Source organism: Lucilia sericata, unplaced genomic scaffold, assembly GCF_015586225.1.
Source record: "Lucilia sericata isolate MDLA Ls3-8-SP2 unplaced genomic scaffold, ASM1558622v1 Contig000164F_arrow, whole genome shotgun sequence".
NCBI lineage: Eukaryota > Metazoa > Arthropoda > Insecta > Diptera > Calliphoridae > Lucilia > Lucilia sericata.
Window position 1 is genome coordinate 144,606 of NW_023994193.1, and position 15,170 is coordinate 159,775.

The 15,170-nt window shown below is 30.6% G+C and overlaps 1 protein-coding gene across 2 annotated transcripts in view; it reads left to right on the plus strand.

The window, feature by feature from the left end:
* The window catches only part of LOC119601444 (clavesin-2-like), an 80,094-nt gene that overhangs the window by 16,297 nt on the left and 48,627 nt on the right, over nt 1–15,170 (plus strand). The window contains exon 1 of one of the 2 annotated variants that reach the window (XM_037952383.1): nt 9,382–9,576. The exons of the other annotated variant lie outside the window; for it this stretch is intronic. The gene's annotated coding sequence lies outside the window, so the exon portion shown is untranslated. Of the gene's footprint in view, nt 1–9,381; nt 9,577–15,170 lie in introns of those variants that run through there. 2 annotated transcript variants of the gene reach the window in all.

Below are 15,170 nucleotides of genomic sequence, written 5' to 3' on the forward strand. Positions count from 1 at the left end.
ATCCTCCTATCGACCTACCTACCTACCTACCTAGAATGGGAAAATGATTTTTTGTTTGCCGAAAAAATTTTTTGGTAAACCTGAATGTTTGATTTCTAATCGGACGATGTCACGAACCAACAAATTTAATACAATTTTTCGAAAATTTCCCTTTTTATAGAATATTTTTAAAAAAATTCTCTTTTCTTATGTTCTTATGAATAGTGAAATATACGTTGTTTTTGTTTTACTTAATTAATTTTTTCATAAATAAGATTTATTTGTTTTAATTGGTTTGTTTTTATAATAATTTTGATAAATTTAAGTAAAATTTCTCCAATAAAATATGAATACAAATCAAACACTGTTAGATTCGGGTAAAATTTGGAAAAATAAAGTATTTTCAAACACATAAAAATGCTTCTGATAACCCATTCGGGCATATTTGCAAAAAAAAAAAAGAAATTTTGAAATATTAAAAACAGCTAAAGAGATTAAAAAAATCATTAAAAATACATTTATTTTGTAAAAGTTCATAATTCTAAAAACATACATAGTTGTCCATCCCTGCATTAGCAGATTTTCATGTACAAAAGAATGAAACAAGCGACAACACAACCACCTTCAATGAACGCTCAAACCATATAGTAGGGATATAGGCGAAACTGAGGGGGTTGTCAAATAAAATTTTTTATTCTCTTCACACAGACGAGTTCTGAGAGAATAAAACACTCTTGAAAATAATTTATATTTTACAAACGAAAAAAAAAAAATATTTTTTATTCTTTGACATTTCATCTTATTTAAAACTGAAAAAAGAAAAGCTGTAAATTTTCGTATTGAAAATGAAAAAAGTATTTCACATACTTGTTTTCTTTTTCCATTAGTGCAGAAAAAAATAACAAAAAGACGTGTTTATGTTTTAAGATGAAATATCTTCTGAAAAAAATAAATTAACTATTATTTTCATTCACTAGTATATAAAATCCCAGTAATAACATACAAAAAATAACGTATCAGAAATTCATTTATTATTTAGTACCTTTTGAACAACTGTGTTTATTTTTTTGCTTCTACTAATACATTCTCACCAGTTAGGTTTTTGACACGGGACTTAGGTCTTTGACAATCCCTTTCGCCTATATGCTACTATATGGCTCAAACGAGACTGAATGTGTTTTTAATATATGTGAGTATGTGTTGTAAATTTAGTAACGATCGAAAAGCACGCGTGCATAGAAAATGCTTTGCTCTGGTCTAAACGCAATATGTAATGAAACCATCACACATTGAGAGAAAATACGGAAGGAAAATTTGACAGTCGTATGGCTCTCTTCATTTTTTGAAATGATTCAAAAAACAAGCAAGTCGCCAAGGCGAATAGACTATAAGGTGAAGTCATTTCATTTTGCGGCGAATTCATGAAATTTTTTATATATGTAGTTTGACAGCGTCGGGTTTGAGAGAGAATTTTTTTTATATTGAGTTTGACAACTTCGGGCTAAATTTCCATGGACAAAAAAACAATCAGCTGTTGAAATGACTTCACCTGCAAGTCGCATTAGATCAGGGACAGTGTTGCCACTTTGGTTATTATTAACCAAAATTGGTTATTTTTATTTTGCATGTGTACATGTGAATTATTTTTTAGTTTTGGTTATTTTTTGCAAACAATTGAACTAAATGCTGTTTGCTTTTAGTCTAAAAATAATATTTTAAAATCAACTATGTAAATATACATATCGTCCCTGTTTTGTATATCTACTGGCTATACTTATGTGCACAAAGGTATTTTTCGATATCTTAATTGGTTTAGGATTTAGCAAAAGTACCTATACATTTTCCACATATTAAATGAGTTGATTTAAATCATAACAACACCGTAATATTATTTTATTTACACTAGCCAATCTAACACCGTGAATAATGGATCCTCTCTCTCCTTTTGGTGCATCCATGAACTTAAAATCGCTTTTTGGGTCGATTCAAACTCGTCCGTCCTTCCGTTAATATTTCTATTGGAACTTTTTATGTAAAGAACTTGCGATACTTATATGAAAAAACGAAGTAGGCTGTATTTCGCATTTCGATTTTTATGGAATTTGGTGGGAATAGTCTACGTACTTAGTAGATTATGTCCTCCAAATTTAATTTAAAGTATAATTGCAACTTCTATACCTATTTGAAATTTTGCATAAACAGATACTGTGCTAATTTGCCGAAATTCTAAGATAAATGATTTAATATAATTAATAAAGTATTTTCTGCTAATTGATGCAAGAATAGTATCACAATATCTATAAAGTATTAATCAACTGATATTTTAAGTAACACAGCTAAAGAAAATTAAATTGTGTTGTCTACAAAAGTTGTAATAACATCTAATCTCGTACGACGAACAATAATCGCGATATATGCAAAGATTTGATACTCATGACCTTTGACTTCTACTAAATATCTCACCATGACTTTTAGTTCTTTATTTACATTTTCTAGATGATGTTGTATACTTGTTTTTATTTTACCGTCTTAAATTCTAAATTTTGGTCAATTTGTCGGATAATTTGGATAGATTACGTTTACAAATATTGCTGAAGTAATGAATGTAAAACTGAAATATTTCGCCAAAATATTTTTGGTTGACCCAGTTTGCTTGCTTGGTCAACAATTTCACCTAGCCCCCATATTATGCCCTATTCAGAAAATTACTATATTGCTTAAAAAAGCATGTATAGCGATGAAATTCAATACGAAAGTTTTTTTGGAAATGTATTTGTCAAAGTTTATGAGGATCGGTATATAATTGACTCTATCCCTCATAAAAAGTCTCCTCAGAAAATGACTTTAAAGCTCATAATGTACTGCAATATAGCAACAAAATTCAACATAATCAAGTTTTAAAGGAACTAAAATATCTCTGTCAGATTTTATGAGAATTGGTCCATAATTGACCATACGTCTCATATAAGATCCCCTACAGAAAATTACTTTAACGCTCATAACTGCCTTCATAATACCAGTTTAGCGACGAAATTTAACATAGTTACAAGTTCCACTTCAGAAAATGAATTTGTTATTTTAATGTCCAAATGTAAACATGAAACAAATAAAAATAATTTTGTTTACTTTTTTCTTAATTTGGTTATTTTTTATTCGAATTTTGGTTAAAAAAAAATTTTGTTGTGGCATCCCTGATTCAGGGATGTATTTTTATGTAAACACATACAAAAAAAGTGAAAAAGCTGTTCCATCTTACTTTGTTATTATGAAATCTTTAAAGTATTAATCAACTGATATTTTAAGTAACACAGCTAAAGAAAATTAAATTGTATTGTCTACAAAAGTTGTAATAACATCTAATCTCGTACGACGAACAATAATCGCGATATATGCAAAGATTTGATACTCATGACCTTTGACTTCTACTAAATATCTCACCATGACTTTTAGTTCTTTATTTACATTTTCTAGATGATGTTGTATACTTGTTTTTATTTTACCGTCTTAAATTCTAAATTTTGGTCAATTTGTCGGATAATTTGGATAGATTACGTTTACAAATATTGCTGAAGTAATGAATGTAAAACTGAAATATTTCGCCAAAATATTTTTGGTTGACCCAGTTTGCTTGCTTGGTCAACAATTTCACCTAGCCCCCATATTATGCCCTATTCAGAAAATTACTATATTGCTTAAAAAAGCATGTATAGCGATGAAATTCAATATGAAAGTTTTTTTGGAAATGTATTTGTCAAAGTTTATGAGGATCGGTATATAATTGACTCTATCCCTCATAAAAAGTCTCCTCAGAAAATGACTTTAAAGCTCATAATGTACTGCAATATAGCAACAAAATTCAACATAATCAAGTTTTAAAGGAACTAAAATATCTCTGTCAGATTTTATGAGAATTGGTCCATAATTGACCATACGTCTCATATAAGATCCCCTACAGAAAATTACTTTAACGCTCATAACTACCTTCATAATACCAGTTTAGCGACGAAATTTAACATAGTTACAAGTTCCACTTCAGAAAATGAATTTGTTATTTTAATGTCCAAATGTAAACATGAAACAAATAAAAATAATTTTGTTTACTTTTTTCTTAATTTGGCTATTTTTTATTCGAATTTTGGTTAAAAAAAAAAAATTTTGTTGTGGCATCCCTGATTCAGGGATGTATTTTTATGTAAACACATACAAAAAAAGTGAAAAAGCTGTTCCATCTTACTTTGTTATTGTTTTATACCAATCGTGTAAATACGAAAAATATAAATCATACGACATTTATTTTCTTTTTTGTCATACGGATGGAATTTCATTTTACTTTTTCATTACGTAAAGTGTGATCGTCTGAAGGGCCCTTAAAAGATACTGCTGATTTTCGTAATAATTGGCCTTAATTTGACCATAGCACCCATGTAAATTCCCCTTCAGAAAATTAGTTCGACGTTCATAATACTAAAAATTTATCGCTAAAATCACGACAAAATTTATCCAACCTTTAACTTATGTATATCAGAGTGTCCCATGGACAGAATGTGGTAATAGTTAAGAAACAAATTTTTGAAAGGATCGATTGTGCTTGGTAATCCTGATCTCAGAATAATTTTTCTAAAAATATATTCTTTAATTTTATCCAAATGGATATCAAAAGTTGCCTATTTTTCCTAAAATTATTACGGAAGAAAACATTTGTAAATTTTTATACATCATCTGTACTGATAGAACCTAGAAATATTTATCTGAGTCCTAAAAAATATATATATTCTGGATTCTTATGAAAATCTTATCAGATTAAGCATTGCAAGAAACATATCGTCTTATGAAGTCCAAAAAGCCCTAAGTTACATTGAACCATTTTTTCAGGAGAAGCAAAAAACCTTTTAAAATTATAAATAATCTAAAAATTTTCAACATTTTCTCAATTTAAGCTTATTTTTTATTGACAAATTAGTATTTGAAGAAAAATTTGCGGTTTTTGTTTTAATTGCGGAGATATGAAACTTACGCCCTTGAGAATTTGTTTTTTCTGAAACCCAAAAGGGCGTAAGTTACATTAAAAATAGTAAGTTTCAACATTTTTATTTAAATTAAAATAGGGTTTTGTTGGTCAAATAGGAAACATGGAAAGCACAAGGCTTCTTTGTTTTCATAAAGATTTTCGGAAATTGGAATTTTTCTTTGAAAAAAATCTAAAGCTGTTAAAAAAATCTATAAATCGCAAGGTTTCGCTAAAAGTGCCATTTTTGTTTTATTTGATGCCAACTTATAACATTTTACAATCTCGAAGTTAAAAACTCAACAGAATTTTAAAATTTTCATGAATTTAAAGGTATTTTTAGAACATAAACTTTTAGAATTTCGAAGATAGCGACGTTGATTTTGATTGTAATACGTTGGATCACAATCAATCAAAAAGTCAATTTTGATTTTTTGTAACTTAGGGCCTTTTGGATTTCATATGACGATATAAAATTCAAGTTTTTAGAAATGGGTGCGAAAATCTTTCTGCATTTCTACAATCTGACAGCAAAAGTATAAATTTTGACCCAAATATTCAAAGAAATCGAAGTATAACTGTAAAAATTGTAAACTGAAGTCAAAAATATAAAAGTAAATTTTTCTAAAACTTAAAATTTTAAGTTTTCAGTTTGTAATTTCTCGTCTCTGTTTTAACTCTTACTTGTTATATATTTTTAGTTAATCTAAATTCTATCAAAGCAAGTTCATATATGTATCTTAAATTTATAGAATTGTATATTGTATATGGGGAATTTCGTGTCAAGTCACCCAACTTTTAAAATCGATGTCTTCCGATATTGATGACATTAGTACAAGGTTAGTACTACGGGCAAATTTTCTACTCTATCGGTCAAGAACTGCCGGAGTCAGAGGGGGTCAAAGTTGTACATTTTGGTCATATCCAATAGTACTAGCCCAATATACAATAGTACTAACCTTGGTGCAAATTTCATCAAAATCGATTTTTTGAGTTAGGTCACTTGACATGAAATTTCCCATATATATATTAGGCTTCACGCGATATATTTCAAATTGCGATATAATACCTTTTATGAAAGTTTTTGGATCAGCACAAATATTGGCGTAATTATTTTGTTAAAATTTCAACTCCTTCATCTGCATATCTGTTGCCAAAACATCGATTTTGGGCGACATTTTTTAATAGATCGAAAACTCCTGAACATATTTCAAATCTGATTTTAGTATACAATTCTACAGGAAAATTCGACAGAATTTGGATGTACTATAAATACAATTTAAAAAAATCAAAACTTTATTTTATCATCCGTAAATACAATATTCAATGTCCTTAAAAAAATGGTGTTAAAAAGTTTTATTGTAAGTATAATTCGAAGGAAATACTACTTCCTTTTCTACTACAAGAAGTACTTATATTTGCAAAAACCCTTCAAATAACGTTTCGTGCCTGTTTTGCAACACTTCTCTCTTCTTTCTCACCTTTGCCTACAAGCTCGTAAGGCATGGCTGGTGTCCCTGACTCAAAAAGCATAGTCTGAAACAGATCCAAGCATTCGTCTGCCAGTTCGCCACTGTACTCTCTACACCACCGCTTAGCTGTTTTTTGTGCGTCAAATTATGGTTTTCACACACAAATATTATTTTCTTTCTGTTTGTCTTAAAATATACATTTGCTAAGTGCCGGTTCACACTGGAAAACTTTTTTTGGGAAACTTTTGATTTTGTGTGTGAGAGAAAGAGATGGTTGATATATCTTTCTTTTTCTCTCAGACACAAAAATCAAAAGTTTCCCAAAAAGTTTTCCTGTGTGAACCGGCACTAACGCGTTCGAGGAAAAATTTCACTTACTATGGCTACCATGAACTACTTTTTTAATGACTTACTTTGTAGTAAAAGCTAAAAAAAACAAACACACAAACAAGTTGAACCCCTGTCCGCGTCGACTTTTTATTTTTAAAATTTTTCATAAATAGTTCTATAAATAATCCAACTTACAAAAGAACTTATTAGCAGCCAAAAAATAAATGATTTCTTTTGAACAATAAGTAGAAAAGGAAATAGTCGTTCCTTCGAATTCTAAGTACTTTTCTACTTACTTTGGAACAAAGTATAACAAGCAGTCCGACTCTCGCGTACATGAAATTCCACCTCCACATATAAGGGTGTTGTGTGAATTCAACACCTTGGTGAGAAAAATTATTGTTTTAGTTAAAATTGATTTAACTACATTTTTGAAATACTATTTATAACAACGTTAGAATCCTATAAAGCTTCCCTTTTATTGCAACTTTGTTGGAAGATTCTAACGAGTAAACCGCTAACGGTGCTTGCCACCAAATTTATGCTTGTTTCGTTTGACATAAATCACTTTTGATTTGTCTACGACACAAGCACTACGTGCATATTACTTATAAAAACCATGGCATAATAAAGGTGACTGCGATAAAGCAGCTGATTATTTTTTAATTTTTGTGTAGAGTATGTATAATGTCCAGTGTGACCAGGTCTCAAAAAATGTTGCGGCTAAATCCCATCCAAAATAATGCTAGAAAAAATGCTAAATTGATTTTAAAATGCCAAAAAAATGCTAAAATTTTTAAGTGTTTTTATGAACAATTCATATTAATTTGTAACTGAAATTCATTGTAATTTATATCAAGTAAGAAAGTATATTCTGCCGTGGTTGACCATATGAGTATAAAATTTGATTTATTTTTCGTAATAAAGCATTTATGTTGAATTGAACCTTGGTTCCGATATATTTAAACTAATTTTCTGAGAAAGGCTTTATACATTTGTATATGTATGGGGGCTAGGTAAAATAAAGGACGGACTTTAACCATTTTTAAAAGGTTTTGTCATTGGATCAAAAAGCATACGTGCTTATTGTTTTGAAAATTTCAACCTCTACTAGACGGTCAGACTTACATGGCTTAATAGATTCAGAAAATGATTCTTAACCGATCAGTATACTCAAACGTAGTATAGTGGAGTAGGGTTAAAAATTAAGTTCCGTGGTATTAAGATAAACAGAAATGCTAAAAATTATTTCAACATTTTTGTAAATTTAGCAATATGTAATGTCTCTAACTTTAAAATATTTCTGAATGCAAAAATTACATTAAAACTATTAATTACACTAGTTGCTCATGGTATAAAACCTATATGTGTTTTCGTTTTTATATAAACAATTTTATTTGTCTTCCTCAAAACACTTTAAAAATGGTTTTCATGTCACAAAAATATTGAAAATTCCGTTGAAATAATTTTAAAACTCGGTGAATAGATGTCAGGTTTATAACTCATACTTCCAAGATTTTTTTCGGAAAAATATATATGAGAATGTATGAAATGAATTGAGAGATATATTCAAATCCGTAAGTTTGTAATTCTGGAATAAATTGTCAATAATATTTTCGAAATTTATGTATTTTTTTTTAATTAAAAAAAAAACGTGACAACAAAATTACTAAAAATTTGGTAAAAATAAAAAGAACAGAAAGTAGGATGGGAAAGTCTTAATTATATATTATTAATTTTTTTCAATACTTATTTTCAATAAATTAACAAGAACTCCTGAAGTATGATAAAAATTAAAACCTCTTTATTTTGTATAGGAAAAAATAAAATTTCTTAATTAACCGTCATACATAGCCTTTTCCAAAATTATATGTTTCATTCCATGAGCAAACAAAAAGTATTAGTTTGTAAAATAGCGTACTGAACGTATTTGTAAAAATATATGAAATCTCTTGAATTATTTCTATCACCTCGAATTTAAAAAAGAAAAATATTTTAGAATACAACATTTTAAAGTATTCACTTGTATTGGCGTAATTTTAAGTTATTTATCTTCATGAATCTTTTTGCATTATTTTGAATTACAGTGTAAATTATTACATTTCTCATATTTCTTGTTGCTTGTGTTTGGGTAGACATTTAATTCTGATTTTTTCCGGTTAAACCTATTTATAATATAAATCTTTTTTGCAAAAATTTGTCTTTTTTTGTTTACATACTATAATTGCAAAAAAAGCTAAAAATGCTAAAAATATTTTATAAAAATGCTAAATAAAATGCCAAATGCTAAATTAAAATTTTACAGCTAAATCAAAATAAAAAATGCTAAATCTAGCTGCAAAAATGCCAAAATGGTCACACTGATAATGTCAAAAGTTGTTATTGTTTACATGCTAAGAATGTTATTTCTTATGTCATTTTTGACATTAGTCTGATTCTAGTATAAAAAAAAATACATGTTGTTTTTGTATTGTTGTGGTGATGCAGTCACCTTTCTAAGTGTGCCCTGATAAAAACCATCTACTTCTACGAGGTAATATTCTGGTTGCAATAAAAAGAAATCTTCGTCTCTAATAAAATTGAATATTCTTTGTTTTATTTTTATATAAAATCTCGGGAAATCTTGTTGAAGCTGAACATTTGGTCCTTCGAACCGGATTTCTTAGATCATTTATCGGATTTTTTGGATCTTTATATCAGAACCGGATCTTTTTTGGAACCTTCAACTCCATTCCTATAATACAGTCCACCGGAGATATATTTATCATTTATTTATTTCTACGATATAAGGTACGTAAATATATTTCAATTGTGAGCAATAAACTAAAGTAAATTTTGTTAATATTTTATTTAAAAAAACGCGGTGGTTTTTACATTTTCTTTTGTGTTATTTGTTTACAGATTTACATCTGTAAAATAAAACAATAAAATACATAAACGGTTGATTCTTCTTCTACCTTTATATTAGTCACCCTACGCTCGGTCAGTTTTACTATTATCACGTTTGTTGATATAAAATTTGTAGTCAATTAGTAATTAGATATCGGGCTATTAATTTCTTTATTATTATTGACTTTTCATATATAAAAAATTTCGGTTTCTTCACTAAACTCACTTATAAAAGCATCGGATGCTCTTATTGCAGTTAGGAATATGTTTAGTAATTTTGGGAAAGAAATTCATACTGAAATAATCTTATTTGTAAGATTATATTTGATAACGAAACTGGTGTCGAAAACACAATTTATATTTATATTTAGTACTTTTCTTAAAGAACTTCAAACTAATTCGAACACGTCCAGTAAATAAAAACTGGACAAAGCTGTTCATTAGTTGAAGGCAGTAAGCTAAGTCCTCTTTTATATTGAGACTTTTTCCCCCTGGGCTTTTCTCAATTTTCTTTTAAATGCCCTTCGTAAAATCTTGAATGTGTACATTGATAAATTTAAGGCATGCCTGCTTTTTGAAATTATGAGTATAAGAGTTGCTAATTTTTATAATTCTTAATTTATTTTTTAAATATTTTATAAATGAATAAATCTATTTCTTTAATATTTGTTATATTAAATATTGTTTTAATTATTTAAGTAAATATTTATATAAAAAAATTTATGAAAAAAATACTAAAATACTTTAAAATACATATTTTTGCTACTATTAGCTGTATGTTTTAGTTCTTCTTATAGTTATTTATTTTTTATTAAAGATATAATAACATTTTAATTTAAATTAATTGAAATATGTAAAAAATTTAATTATTGCAAATGGCAACACTAATTCATGTGTGAGAGTAGTCGCACACGATCTTTAAGCTGTGAGAGCAGAATAGAAATAAAGCAACTAGCAAAATCACGAACATGAAGGAAAAGCAATGTCGAAAAAACCCTCAAATTACGATTCGTGCGTGTCTTGCTACTTCCCTTTCTTCTTTCCCCCTTTGCCAACAAACTCGACACGCTTGCGTGCTCACCCCTGAGAAAAAGTCTCAATGTAAAAGTGGAATAAGTTATTTTATTCATGCAACTGGTGCTGCTTTTATACCCTTTTCAATACATTGTTGTAAATTATAAGTAAATTATACAAGAACATGGTTGTATAAAAGTGTAATAACAAAGAAATCATAGAGTTGCATTTTATAAAGTCCGTTAAATTTGAAAAGTATACGTTAAATTAAATAAATTGGGATCAGACGAACAGAGTTGTATAAGAACTAAATTACATAGTTGCATTTGACTAAAATCAGTTAAATTCAGAAATAAACATGGAAAGTTAAATTTAAACAATGAAATGATATTCAGTACGGTTTATACCTTAGAGATTCAGAGTGAGGAGTTAAAAACACTTTGGAAAAATGTTAAGACGACTTACAAAGTATGGCTTAACACTTTAGAAACTAGTAAATTTGAAGTAGTGAGTGCTAAATATCAAGCCACCTACTCAGCTTATGTCCAATGTGGAGGATCCATATATGAAAAAATAGATAAATTCAAATCGGCTTCGAAAAGTAGTGAATCTCCAACGGTAAATCCGAACTCAGGTAATGCAGAGCATAGTCTGACTCTACCTCCTTGTGATATCGATCCATTCGGAGGTGACTATGTTTCTTGGACCGCTTTTAGGGATTTATTTACCGCAATTTTTATTAATAGCTCACGGCTTAGCAATATAGAACGCCTTTGCCATTTGATACGAAAAACCGAGGGTGAAGCAAAAGAAATCGTTTCTAAATATCCACTTGTTAACGCAAGTTTTGAGGTAGCCTGGCGCGATTTAAAGGAAGCTAATAACATAAGCAACTAAAACATATTTTTGGTCTCCTTTCCTTGACAAGGAATCGATAACAGCATTTAAAACATTACAACGCGGAATTAATAGTTGCCTTACGGCTCTTTCTATTTATAAAGTGTCCACTGATAATTGGGACCCAATTATCATTTTTATGTGTATTCAACGTCTGCCTAGATCTACAGTTATTTTGTGGGAACAAGGTGTTAAGAACAAAACTGTTTTGTCCACATGGAAAGATTTCGATTACTTTCTGTCAGAAAGAATTCAGGCATTGCAATGTCTTCATGGTCTTAAAGGTACGAACTCGACTGACATCTCTTATGCTCTTCCTAATAGTTCTCTTTCTACTAAACTTCCATGCCCTTATTAGTCTCACTATTTGCGAAATTGTCGTCGATTTAAAAATCTTTGAGTAACTGAAAGAATTGCGAATGATTATAACTGCTGTACTAATTGCCTTTTGAGGACACATAAAGTCAGAAGTTGTACGATCAATAACAACTGTTTTATTTGCAATAATCGACATCATTATATGCTTCATCTGCAGCATAACGATAATTCCATAGTTGAAAGACCTACTCTTTCTACTGAACAGAATTCCAGTGAGGTTTTACGGCCTACTAGCTCCCACATTCGACAGTCGCATACGTCCTATAATGTTACGTTTTGTTAGGGACTGCAATGGTAAACATAATTCATAACAGCCATAAGTATCAGGTCCATCCTTTAATAGAACGTTTACGAAAAAGATTAAAACTTTCCACTCATTCTGCGAATTCTAACGTTTCTGGCGTTAATAATGTAGTTTTTGGAGTTACAAAATTTTGTCCTTTGGAAATTAGTTCAGATTTATATTCTTCAATAAAACTATCAACTGACGCATTTGCTTTACCAGAAATAACAGGAAATTATATCCGCGCATTATTTTACCGGAAATACAACAAAACATATTAGGATCATTATTGGCACAGAAAACTATATGTGGTTCGATACTGACAGGTCCAGCTAATCCTAGGGACTTCGAAACATATATCGATGATTTAACGTATTCTACGTGGTCTAACGCTTTTTCACCATTAATATTATCACTTTAAAACGCTCACAGAAATATATTTATGTTCCTACTACCTTATTTATGTTTTTACCTTCATATTTATTATCTTTATACATCTTATGTGTATTACTTATATTAAATAATAATCCACCTGTGGGACTTCGGTTCTGTGGGAAAAGTCGAGAGACTTTCCAAAAATCCACCTGCGGGACTTCGGTTCTGTGGGGAAAGTCGAGAGACTTCTTAAAAATCCACCTTCGGGACTTAGGTTCTGTGGGGAAAGTCGAGAGACTTCTTAAAAATCCACCTGCAGGACTTAGGTTCTGTGGGGAAAGTCGAGAGACTTCTTAAAAATCTACATCGTTTTAAAATCGTTTGCAATTCCTAAGGTATTGCAAGGTGACCGGCAATGTTTAAGTTAAAATTGATTTAACTACATTTTTGAAATACTATTTATAACAACGTTAGAATCCTATAAAGCTTCCCTTTTATTGCAACTTTGTTGGAAGATTCTAACGAGTAAACCGCTAGCGGTGCTTAAATATTGTTTGCCACCAAATTTATGCTTGTTTCGTTTGAAATTATAAATCACCTTTGATTTGTCTACGACACAAGCACTACGTGCATATTACTTATAAAAACCATCTACTTCTACGAGGTAATATTTTGGTTGAAATAAAGAGAGAGCTTCGTCTCTAATAAAATTGAATATTCTTTGTTTTATTTTTATATAAAATCTCGGGAAATCTTTTTGGAGCTGAACAATTATTGTGTCAAAATACTTAAAATTTCTACTTACATTTTCGAATTCATAGCGGGTTCTACGTGAAATCTCTCCCGTACACAGAAAAAGTAAAATTTTTTAAAATACATTTACGAAATTTTTTCTTTAAAATTCCGTTTATTTTGAGCAAACCAAAAATTTTATTTTTTATTTATTATTGACATTTATTTGTTGTTGTGGTAGAATTTTAATTTAGAAGCACAGTTATATTTTTTATATTGAAAATTAATCGTGGTAACCCAGAGTAAAGGTGACAAAATGCCACCATGTGGTATACCGCGAAATACCTTTTTCCTGATAGTTATATCGTACATCTCGCAGTTTATCCATCTGTTCCTTAGCATGTGGTTGATCCAGTTACGGAGCACCCGCTCAAAATAAAACTGGTCTAGGGATTGGATAAGAGTATCAGTGTGCACTTTATTGAAGGCGCCTTTGATGTCAATGCATACCGCCAGTGTATATAGTTCTCTATCAAAGGATACACCTATGTAGTGGACAACTTCGTTTAAAGCTGTTTCCACCGATCGTCCCTTTACATAAGCATGCGCTTAAATTTTAGGTCTTTGTCGGGTATACTGCTTTTAACTATCCATTCCAAGGTTTTAAGTAGGAAGGACGTAAGACTTAACGGTCGATAAGACTTAAGTGTCGAATAGCTAGGTTTCTCCGGGCTTAGGTATAAATATTACCCTTGCATCCTGCCATTTAATGGGGGTATATGTGAATTTGAAGCATGTAGTGAATATCTCAGACAGATGTACGGAAACCAGTCCCGCCTCCATCTATAAGAATGCCGGGAAAACGCCATCCGGCCCTGCAGCTTTATAGGGAGCGAAGCCCCTTTAACAGATGTAATTACAATTTCCGTGTTAGCCTCCCCTTCTTTCTATATCGGTTTATATATGTTATTCGATGTACCGGGTGGGAAATGAGAGTCCATTAGGGGTTTCATTGTCTCCATATCCTCCAGCCTCCTGCACGTGTCATCGAGGATAGATTCCGGTTGGACATGCGTTTTGGATAGGAATTTTTTATCTTCGATACGTCATTTACGCTGTCTACCTGTTCACAGAAAAGTTTCCAGGAGTCTCGTTTGGCTTTACGAACAATTTTCTTATATTCACCAAGTTTACAACGATACTCATCCCAGTATTCTGCGGTCTTTTTACGCCGTGCCCGGTTAAATAGTTTGCGAAGAGTCTTACCAAGGTTCCGGATCTCCCCGGTTACCCAGGGTTTCTCCGCTCTCGCAGAGGGCAGCTGTCCTCGAACGATTCAACCAAGGCACTTGTGATCATTTCTACTTTGGCGTCTATGTCTTCTTTGTTTCGACATTGAAAAGTGTCCTGATATAAACGGTTCTTTAGTAAGGTCCCGAACATTTTCCAATTAGTTTTAGACTTATTCCGAAACTTTATCGGCTTTGGTGGCAGCCGTAGTATTTTGAATCTTATGTACCGATGGTCAGAACAGGAGTGCTCGTCCGAAACTCTCCAATCCTGAATTTCGTTTATAAGCTCTTCTGAACATATAGTTATATCTAATACTTCTTCTCTGATTCTATTGACGAAGGTAGCTTTATTACCTAAGTTCGATGTGATCAAGTCTTTAGTATTCAGGGAATCCATAAGGGCTTGTCCCCTGCGATTGGTGTTTGTACAACCCCAAGCTACATGGTGCGAGTTGGCATCACAACCTATTACAATTTTCTTATTTTGCCTTTGTGCCTCTTCGACCAGTTTCATAAGCTCCGAC